The 10269-nt window shown below is 48.3% G+C and overlaps 1 protein-coding gene across 1 annotated transcript in view; it reads left to right on the top strand.

The window, feature by feature from the left end:
- Positions 1-216: 216 nt before the first annotated feature.
- Positions 217-10269, top strand: part of LOC103190588 (leucine-rich repeat transmembrane protein FLRT1) — a 46801-nt gene continuing 36748 nt past the window's right edge. Inside the window, exon 1 of the mRNA XM_007911426.2 lies at positions 217-480. The gene's annotated coding sequence lies outside the window, so the exon portion shown is untranslated. The remainder of the gene's footprint in view (positions 481-10269) is intronic.

Genomic DNA, 10269 nt, shown 5'->3' with positions numbered 1-10269 from the left:
CAGCCCACTTAAGAGGGTGCAACTCACATCCCCTCAAGACGCCTGGAGATGCGAGAACCCGGGCACCTCACGGCCTGTCTGTCAAGCTCGCAGCCCGGCCCACTGGAGACCTCGTCACACTCACATTCACAGTGAGCCTGGCAGCAGCTCTCGCTCTCTCTCGCTCTCTCTCTCTCTCTCTCACACACAGTTGCAGTTGAGCTGTGAGCTCTGGCAGTGGGTAGTGACAGACTCGACCAAGGAATCGGTGGCAGCTTCCAGCTCCCAGACCTCCACTGCTTGTTTCGGCGTGTGCTCGCTCTCTCGCTCTCTCGCTCGACCGCCCGGTGGCTTTTTAACTCGCCCTTCGTGCCCAGCGACTTCGGGAATGTTCCTGTACTTTTGCCCGCCCTCCCTTGTTGGAATATCCGAGTGTGCGTTGACGCGGTGGAGGGTTTGATTTGAGCCGCTGCTTTGCGAGGATGCGTAAACCTTGACCGGGTAAGTTACGTCGTTCGTTAACTGGGATGTGTACAGCCCTTTACTTTGCAAATTGTCGCCCACGTGTTTGTTGGAGGGGAACCAGCTGTGGAAGCCTGGGCTACCCAACACACACAAGTTTCTCGCCGTGTCTAGTGGACACGGGCAGATGTGAGCACAAGTGAAGTGGGAGGGGGGGGGTGGTGGGGGGTGGTGAAATGGGGAGCTTTAACCCTGCAGGGACTAGAGCCCTCTACACCTCTCAGAATAGCTCCGACTTGCATTCCGAGTCCCCCGACGGTGACGATTTTCTGAAGAGGAATGTTAAAAAGAAGACTTTTGCTTCAACCCTGAAGTTATACGGAATTTAAGTGGTTAACGTTCATCTGTCTGTAATCTTGGATTAGGGTCATGCAACTGCGTCCTTCCTTTTTTTGCCCCCCATCATGATCTTTGCCTGGATAATTCACTCACTCACTCACTCACACACTCGCTCACTCGCTCGCTCGACCACTAACTTCTCTCTGGAGGTGGAAAGTTACACTTGACGTTGGCTTTTTTAGTTATCAAATGGGAAATGTAGTGGTTTGATTCATTCACAGCCGCCTCGGTTTTCTCCTGTGTCCTTTGTGATGTAGAAACAGTTGTGGTGGACAACCCTCGGATACTCTCGATCCCCTTTCTCTGCCGATACAAAGCCATTTTGCTGTTTAGGGGGTCTGGTTGGGTGATCAACCATGGCGGTGTGGGCGAACGCATATTAGCAGGAGCAACGGTTAATGATCGGTTTCGTGGGGGCATTGAGGAGCAACGGGCAAATAATCCCTTAAAACTAACCACCCCGTGCTCTTCAACTATCTTTACTACGAGTCTTTGTAACCTAGAAGCAGGGAACCAGTGTGGTGCTGATTCAATCCAGAAAGAAAGAGAATCGATGTGGACCCGAGCCGCTATTCAGACATTAATAATAATCCCCGCGTTTGATACAGCGCCTTATCACGTCTTGGAGATGTCTCAAAGCGCTTCACAGGATACGCTGTAAAAGCGAATTGACTGAGTGTTTTTGTGGACGAAATGCGGCAGCCAATTGCGCACGGCATTTGCTTTTGAGACGTCCAACCGACCGAACATGCGGCAGCTTCCAAAGCAGTTTTGAAGTCCTTCTACCCCACACCCTGCCTCGTAACGTTCAGCTGCAAAGGCAAAACCTTACACCTCCCCACCACGCCAGCCTTTCCTTCTACCCCTTCCCTCTTCCCCCTTTCCCTTCTCTCTCCACACGACTGAATTTGGGAGCAGACAAATGAAGTATAATCCTCACCCCCCCCCCCCCCATCAAACCCACTGCACAGAATCCTGCTGTCTCTTTCCTCAGCTCTTTCCCGCAATCTCTAAACTCACTCCGGCTACAGTACATCGTTGCAAGGTTTTCAACAGCAGTATTTCTGTGTGTTTTTTTGTTGGAACATCTTGAATATTGTCCTGCTCCCCTCCCAAAAGTGTCCTCTAGCATCGTAATAATAATAATAATAATAATCCTCTCATTCGACACAGCGCCTTATCGCGTCTTCGAGACGTCTCAAAGCGCTTCACAGGATACACTGTGCAGTGAATTGACTGTGTATTTTTGTGGGCGAAACCCTACAGCTGTGTTTTGGGTGGAAGCTGTTGTGCGACGCGCTGTGTGAATGGCACATCTATAGCTCCTCTGCTTTCATGCCTAGATTTAAGAACCATTTGTACTGGTTTACAGATTATTCTCAAGGAGAAATTAGTTATGCTTTTTTACTGTTTGATGCGCTGACTGTTAATGAATCCGTGGAAAGAGCTTTAGGGCTCAAACAGCAGATGCTTCGCAGATATCGCAGACAGAAGTGAGACCACGAACGAGACATGAGAAAACTGATGGAAAGAATAAGGTCGAGTGGAGTCCTGTAGCTCAGTGGTTAGAGCGCTCGCGAGCGAGAGGACCTGGGTTTGATTCCCGCGCAGACCTAGCGAAACATTGGGCAAGTTTCCTTACTCCGCACACACACACACACACACACGCCTCTGTTTACCGAGCAGTAACCCAGTTGTTAGTGGATAGGCCGATCGCTTTTCCGGAGGTAATAATCCCTTAGAAAAATAAATAAATGGGTGTGTGTCTGGCTCCTGCTCACTGCGCCGTCTTGATTTGCTTCGAAGGTGAGGCGCGGCCTTTTATTACAAATAATAACAAATAATCCTTGCATTTGCTACAGCGCCTTATCACGTCATCGAGACGTCTCGCAGCGCTTCACAGGATACGCTGTCAAGTGAACTGACGGTCCTGCTTTGTCTTAAACCACCCGGGGAAAAGTGCAGGAGCTTCGCCTCGCCTGCGAAGGATTACTTGCCTCTTTCAGTGGAAGCCGCGACAATTTAGGCAGCCTTTAACAGTCCTCTGCACGGCTGAGTGAGTGTCAGGGCTGAGTGAGCTCTGTGTGTGTGTGTGTGCGTGTGTGTGAGAGAGCAGGTTTATCACCAGTCGCGCTCCCCCTCTGGCTTCCAAATCTAGGCGTCCATCCAGCCTTACAATAACATTTATAATCCTTGCATTTGACCCGGCGCCTGATCACCTCTTCGAGGCGTCTCAAAGCGCTTCACAGGATACACTGCAAAGTGGAGCGACTGTATATTTCGTGGGCGAAACCCGGCAGCCAATTGCGCTCAGCAGCGTATCCACAAGCAGTCGTGGATTGAGCGACCGAGTTATTATTATTTATTGATCGATGTGTGGGGCACATTTGTGAGACACTCATTTTATTTAGCAATTTCCTATTAATAATTACCGTATCTCTTTCAAAGCGATCGGCCAAACGACTAACAACCGGGTTCCTACTGACTGGTAAACAGAGGCGTATATGTGTGTGTGTGTGTGTGTGGAGTAAGGAAATTTGCCCAACGTTTCGCCCGGGAATCGAATCCGGGTCCTCTCGCTCGCCAGGCGAGTGCTCTAACCACGGAATTACGGCTTAAATACAAGGCTCAAATAATCTTGTTAATATATTCAATGCTTTCAGATGCGCAGGGAGATGACCTTTGTTTTGGATCCTCGACTTTGTGGAAGAGTAACTAATATTCCGGCTGTCAGTTTCTGAATGCGCAACACTTTTAAAAGGCTTTTAAGGAACACGAAGGCATTTTGTTTTAATGGCACTTGATTGGAGGGCACGACGACCACAACGACTTGCGGTTGCATCGCGCGCCCCCTCACGCAGGGTAGGGTACCGGAGCGATGATTCCAGTCGAGTGTAGTGACTGTTTTCGCTGGAACGGATGGAGGTTGTGCAGTGATTGCATTGTGCACTGTCTGCCTTTGACAAGCTCTCATTCATGCCTCTGCCCCTAAGAGTATATATAGCGACGCTTGTTGACAAATTACTAAACCCTTCTCTGTTTGACAATTACAGAGGATTCTCTTAGATCAGACTGACGGGGACAGACCACAAACGTTGTATTATAAGTCAGGCTTCTATCTAACGGAACGCAGTCCATGACTGGCTACTGAGACAGCATAAGCATTCCTGTGTCTTCTCCCTGTCACCGGCTTTGTCTGCGGACAGCAGCATTCGCACTTGGGGACAGATTGTATATTCGGAGCAAAAAACGTCTCTGAATCTGTGAACTTCCTCTCTGACCTTACAATTCAGAACCCGGCCTGTTATGGTCGTTTGAGGGACACGTCGTGTTTTTTTTTAATATGTTCTATTACGTGTGAAACCTCTCAAAGCGCCCTCGCCATAATTCCTGTCAAGTGCGGTGACTGTCAAGTGTGGTGACCGCCCAGAAAATACGCAGCCAATGATAATAATAATAATCCTTGCATCTGATACTGCGCCTCATCACGTCTTCGGGAAGTCTCAAAGCGCTTCGCGGGGTACGCTGGCGAGTGAATTGACCGTATATTTTGTGGGTGAAACGCGGCAGCCGATTGCGCACAGCCACGTCAAGCTGTGGATTGAGTGACCAAATAATTTTTTTAAATATATTTTGCTGGAAGGATTATTACCCCCGAAAAGCGATCCGCCAATCGACTAACAACCGGGTTCCTATTTACTGCCGGGTAACCAGAGGCGTGTGAGAGGAGTAAGGAAACTTGCCCAACATTTCACTTTACAGTATATCCTGTGAAGCACTGTGTGACGTCTCAAAGGCACAATATCAAATGCAAGGATTATCGTTATTATTATTTTATTATTTAGTCTCTGCTAAATTTAGCAAGTTGCCAAGAGACTTGGCAAATGGTGGAAAGCTTCTTAGGGCGTACCAACCCACAGACCTGCTCAACTCCGCTCTGAATTACAGTCCAGATAAAATGCTTCGGGGATTAATTACAGTGCCGCACAGTTTTGCTGAAGATTTTTTTTTCTCCAAGGTTAATCGAAATCAGTCTGGCTCCATGAAGTGCCTGTGTACCAACAAGCTGTCACACAAAGCTGCAGCTCGGGGCCTCTCTGGAACACGGTACGCGTGGGCGCTGGTGAGCTCAGAGCGAAATTTAATCGGAAATTGCTCAATAAAACGAACGTCTCCCAAACACCCCGCACACATCGATCGATAGATGAGGTAAAGAAATAATCAGAAAGTGGTCGCTCAATCCACGTGTCGTGCGTGTGTGGGACATCGCCGGGCGCAATTGGAACGAGCTAGGGGTAAGAGAGGGAGAGTCTGTCTGGAACAGCTCTGCCGCTGCCTGGGAGCAGAGGCAGTAAGCTAATGTTGAATTGCTCTCGCCTGGCAGCGGTGGTATTGGCAAGGACAAGTTAAACACCGAGGTTTGTTTTCATCAAGCAGCAAATTTCCCTCCGAGTTCACGTGTGGGTGAGGGTTTCAGCAAATCCACTATTGTTCTAAAGAAAGGCTGTATCAGGTTACGGATTGAACGGAAAGGGCTACAATCCTCACCATTCATCTCTCTTTACTGCTCAAAGCGTAGGTGAGCTTTTAAATCATAACTGCGTGGAGTTCTAATAATAATAATAATAATAATAATCCTTGCATTTGATACAGCGCCTTATCACGTCTTCGAGACGTCGCAAAGCGCTGCACAGGATAGGTACACTACTCTCCACCCCTCCTGATACCAACCCCACCCCTGTTCAGCTCGGGGCCAAATCCCTGACTGTCCAGCACCTTGGGACGTCCTCCCCGCGCGAAAGGCGCTGTGCAGATGTAACTTGGTAGTGCATAAAGATGCCTTGGTATTGATTAGAACGGTGCCCTCAGAGCCTGGGCACGTCAGCAGATTGTATACAATTACCTCCTCAAGTGAGAAATATTGGATATTGCCCACTTACCCGCTGCACAGACCCACCAGCCTCTTGTGCTGTTGACCCCTCGGGGCAACGAACAGTGCGATGTTGTCAGAGCGCACCACCCTGGTGACTGGGAGGATTCGGTTGATTGGCACATTTTTAAAGCACCAGCGACTTTAATAGGAAATGCTTCTGGTTGAGTTAGTATCTCAGATGGGGGAATACATTCCCTTCCCATCGTACGTCAGTCACCAGCAAACGCCACATGCTAACTTTGAGCCGCGTATAATAATAGAAAGTGCCTTTATTATTTCGATAACTAGCGGTCAGATCGCTCCCCTCCCGAGCGAAAGGACCGGGGTTCGATTCCCGGGCGGGCAGGGCGAAACCTTTGGCAAATTTCCGTACTCGGCGGATTGTTTTTCCGAGGGTAACAGTCCCTCAAAAATTTGTCGCTCAGTTCACGGCTGTTCGCGGGGACGCTGCTGTGCGCGGTTGGCTGCCGCGTTTCACCCACAGGATATGCAGTCGGTTCGCTTTACAGCGTATCCTGCGAAGCGCTTTGAGACGTCTCGAAGACGTGATGAGGCGCTGTATCAAACGCGAGGCTTATTGGTATTATTATTATTACTTCCTGTGCGGAACGTACAATATTTCTTGGGATCATTCTCTCACCTCGATCTCCCCTGAGCGCGAGTTTACAGCGACTGGAGGCGGAGGGGTGAAAATCGTGAGGTGTTAATTGACACCTGTGGTGCTAATTAACACTTGAGTTGAGGTTAACGACCTGATGAAAATTAACACATTGACTGGTCCTTGGGGTGTTGGAGACTTTCCCCCATCCCCTCGACACCCTCAAGGATTTGGGGCTGCAGGGATTTAACTAACCAAAAAAACACGCACACGCAAACCGGCAGCACCGCCTCGCACGAACCATTGTTTTCTGGTCTGATGTCGGTGTGAAGCGTCCGAGTTCCTGACTGCTTGATCGGTTGGATGTTGACCTATAACGCCCGCAGTGTGTGGCAGCACTGAGGAGCCTGGGCCACTCTCTCTGTGCCGATTCCGCTCGCTTTCAAATCTCCTCAAGCCCTGTCCTCTCCGTCCTGCTCGCTCCCCAACCCGCCACCCGTTGCCTCCGCTCCACTGGCTCCGGCCTCCTGCTTGTCCCTCGTGACCACCCCCCCCATCATCGGTGGTCCCACTTTCAGCCACTACGCCCCAAAACTCTGGAGCACTCCTCCTCTACCCGTTCCCTCCGTCTTGTCCCTTACGTCCCCATTCGGTCACCTCCCCACTTCCCCGGAGGGACTGCGTGTGTAAACGCAAACTGTTGTCGTGGTGGTTGGGCTGCAGTGGTTTGTGCCGGTTACAAAGGGACTCGCTAACCCAACCACCTCTGTAAGCAAGGCCTCCTCGCAGCAGCGATAATAATAATAATTTGACCCGGCGCCTTATCACATCTTCGAGATGTCTCAAAGCGCTTCACAGGATGCACTGTCAAGTGTAGTTACTGTGTATTTTGTGGGCGAAAGGTGGCAGCCAATTGCGCACAGCGACGTCCCCACAAGCAGTGGTGCATTGAGCGACCAAATTATGATTATTCTTTTTGTTGAAGGGATTGTTATCCCCGGAAAAACGATGCGCCGATCGACTAACAACTGTTTTTCCTGTGACTGCCTCTCTCTCTCTGCCACGGAGGCAGTGAGGTTGGGCTTCACGTCAGCCTCGCATTGCGTTGAACAATCAAACTGAGCTAAATTCCTGTCAACATGTTTTCAGCTTCAAACTGAAAGGCCGGGCCTCGTTTAGACGATTTGACAATGAGCAATGACAACTATTAGATGAATTCCTAACAGGAACTCTCGCCAACGCTGAGCTCTCCTTAAAGGGTAACTGGATCTCTGCTCACCCACCAGGAAACAGACAGCGCACACCCTTTACAGGACACTACCCTCTCTATTCTCTCTCTCTCTCTCTCTCACTGCCAAGTGGCTCACAAAAACATATTAATCCGCTATCTGCCCGCGATACTTTTCATTTGCCTTGACAGCCTTTTAGTTAATTGTTGAAATCTCTTCAAATCGCTGCCCCCTTTCGCGCACGAAATGCAGTCAATCTACTTTATCCCGTGAAGCGCTTTGCGACGTCTCAAAGACGTGATAAGGCGCTGTATCAAATGCAAGGATTATTATTATTATTATTATTATTATTGGAGCGCCACGCAGTTATGATTTAAAAGTTCACCTACCCTTTGAGCAGTAAAAGAGAGGTTCCTTACAAACCCGACTGGTGAGGGCTGCAGCCCATTCTGTACAGTCTGTAACCTGATACTTACTGCCGCCTTTCACCCACAACAAATGCACAGTCACTACACTTCACAATGTATCCTGGGAAGCGCTTTCAGACGTCTCGAAGTGGTGATGAGGCGCTGTATTAATTGCAAGGATTATTACTATTAACTATATTCCGATGCTAAGCCTTGCCTGCAGTCCTCCTGACGTGAAAAGCAGCTTTTATATATATAAATGTAATTTTGTTGTTGTTGTTGTTGCAGTTCAGACTCCAATGATACTGCAATGTGACTTCTAACTCTGTGAACATGAACCTCATTTTCCCTTTTGCCAATAACATTTATCTTGTCTGTACGACACGTTCACATTATTCTCCTCCGCATTGCTGTCTCCCTTATTACCTAATTACCTTTTTCAATTTGCTCGGTTTTCACACAGGGGCACTGTCTAACTTCCCATCCAGGAAAAGCGGAGGAAAGTAGCGTTCAATTGTTCACGCCTTTGGAAGGGATTGGCATTCAGCCTCTCTGCCCCCACACTCTGGAACTATAATAATCCTTGCCTTTGATAACAGCGCCTGATCACGTCTCGGAGACGTCTCAAAGCGCTTCACAGAATATCCTGTAAACTGTAAACTGTATACTTTGGGGGTGAAACGCGGCAGCCAATTGCGCACAGCAGCGTCCCCACAAACAGTCGTGGTCTGAGTGACCAAATTATTATGGATTCATCTTTTTTTTAAGGGATTATTACCCCCGGAAAAGCGATCCTACTTACTGGAAAACAGAGGCGTGTGTGTGGAGTAAGGTAACGTGCCCAAATTTTGGCCCTGCCCGACCACGATTCGAACCCAAGTCCTCTCGCTTGCGAGACTAGTGCTCTAACCACTAAGCTGCCGGACTCCACGAGTTAAGATCTGTACTGAAGTGGATTAAAAGATGTTTAAATGATCTCCAAAGCTCTTTGAGATGTCATTCGAACAGGGTCCATCCAGAATATCGTCACCTGCATCGCTGCACAAATCCTCCCTCTTAATTATAATCACAGCAAAGATCAGCAAATGCAGGCCGTTTACTTGATGTGCCATTAGTAAGTCTATGAATGTTTACCTATATTATATGCGAGGTAGTAAATAATTTGTCAGTATAAAGCAAAAAGTCACCTTTCAGCACTTCTGCAAGTTAGATTCATGTTATTTATATCACAAACCGTATGGAGATGAATCTGGATAAACCTACAACTCATTTGCCAAGAAATCTTCTGCTTAGATCAGGAATTCTACGAATGCAGACGGAAGCAGCCAATTTGCAAAGCTAAATCACCCGAATTCACGATTTATTCCAAATAATAACAATAATAATCCTTGCATTTGATACAGTGCCTTATCACGTTTGCGAGACGTCTCAAAGCGCTTCACAAAATATACCGTAATGGGAATTGGCTGTATTTTGCGGGCGAAATAAACACAAACAGTTTACATAGCTTCTGCTTATGAAATGCCACGGTTCCTCTAAATCACATTAGCCTTAAGTGATGTGTATCGTTACAATTGTGGAGTCTTGTAGCATAGTGGTTAGAGAGCTCGCCTCACAAGTGAGGACCTGGGTTTGATTCCCAGGCGGGGGCGAAACTTTTGGGCAAGTTTCCTTACTCCACACGCCTCTGTTTACCTATTGGTGAGTCGATTGGTGGATCGGGGGGGGGGGGGTAATAATCCTGTCGAAATTCACTTTACAGTATATTCTGTGAAGTGCTTGAGACGTTTTGAAGATATGATACGGCGTTATATCAAATGCAAGGATTATTAATTTTATTATTATTGATCTGACCTTGCATCCAAAACACAGATATTAAATCCCACGCCAATGTTAAAGTACAGCTCCTACTTAATGAACACATTTGCCTTATTAATTGCAAGAGTACAAACCTCAGCAAATGTAATGCTCTGTTTGTCACAGCTCGAGCAATTATTTTAATGTTTGCCTCACAATATATTGGTCTCATTCCCCAGTAAGTCCAGCGTCCTCGCCTTCAAAGCCCCCAATGGCCTTGCTCGTCCCTGCTTCTGTGACCTGCTAACCGTATATCAACCTGTCCACTCCCTGCGCTCAGTGGACTCCGGCTTGCTCCCCGCCCGATCCACCCCACCATCTTCTCTGCCCCCACCCTCTGGAACTGCATCCCACAGTCCCTTCATCTTGCTTCCTCCCTTGCTTCCTCCAACGCCCATCGCCAGA

The sequence above is a fragment of the Callorhinchus milii genome, unplaced genomic scaffold (genome assembly GCF_018977255.1).
Source record: "Callorhinchus milii isolate IMCB2004 unplaced genomic scaffold, IMCB_Cmil_1.0 Scaffold37, whole genome shotgun sequence".
Classification (NCBI taxonomy): domain Eukaryota; kingdom Metazoa; phylum Chordata; class Chondrichthyes; order Chimaeriformes; family Callorhinchidae; genus Callorhinchus; species Callorhinchus milii.
The sequence above is the reverse complement of the archived record's forward strand: the minus strand, read 5'-3'. Positions and strand labels throughout refer to the sequence as shown.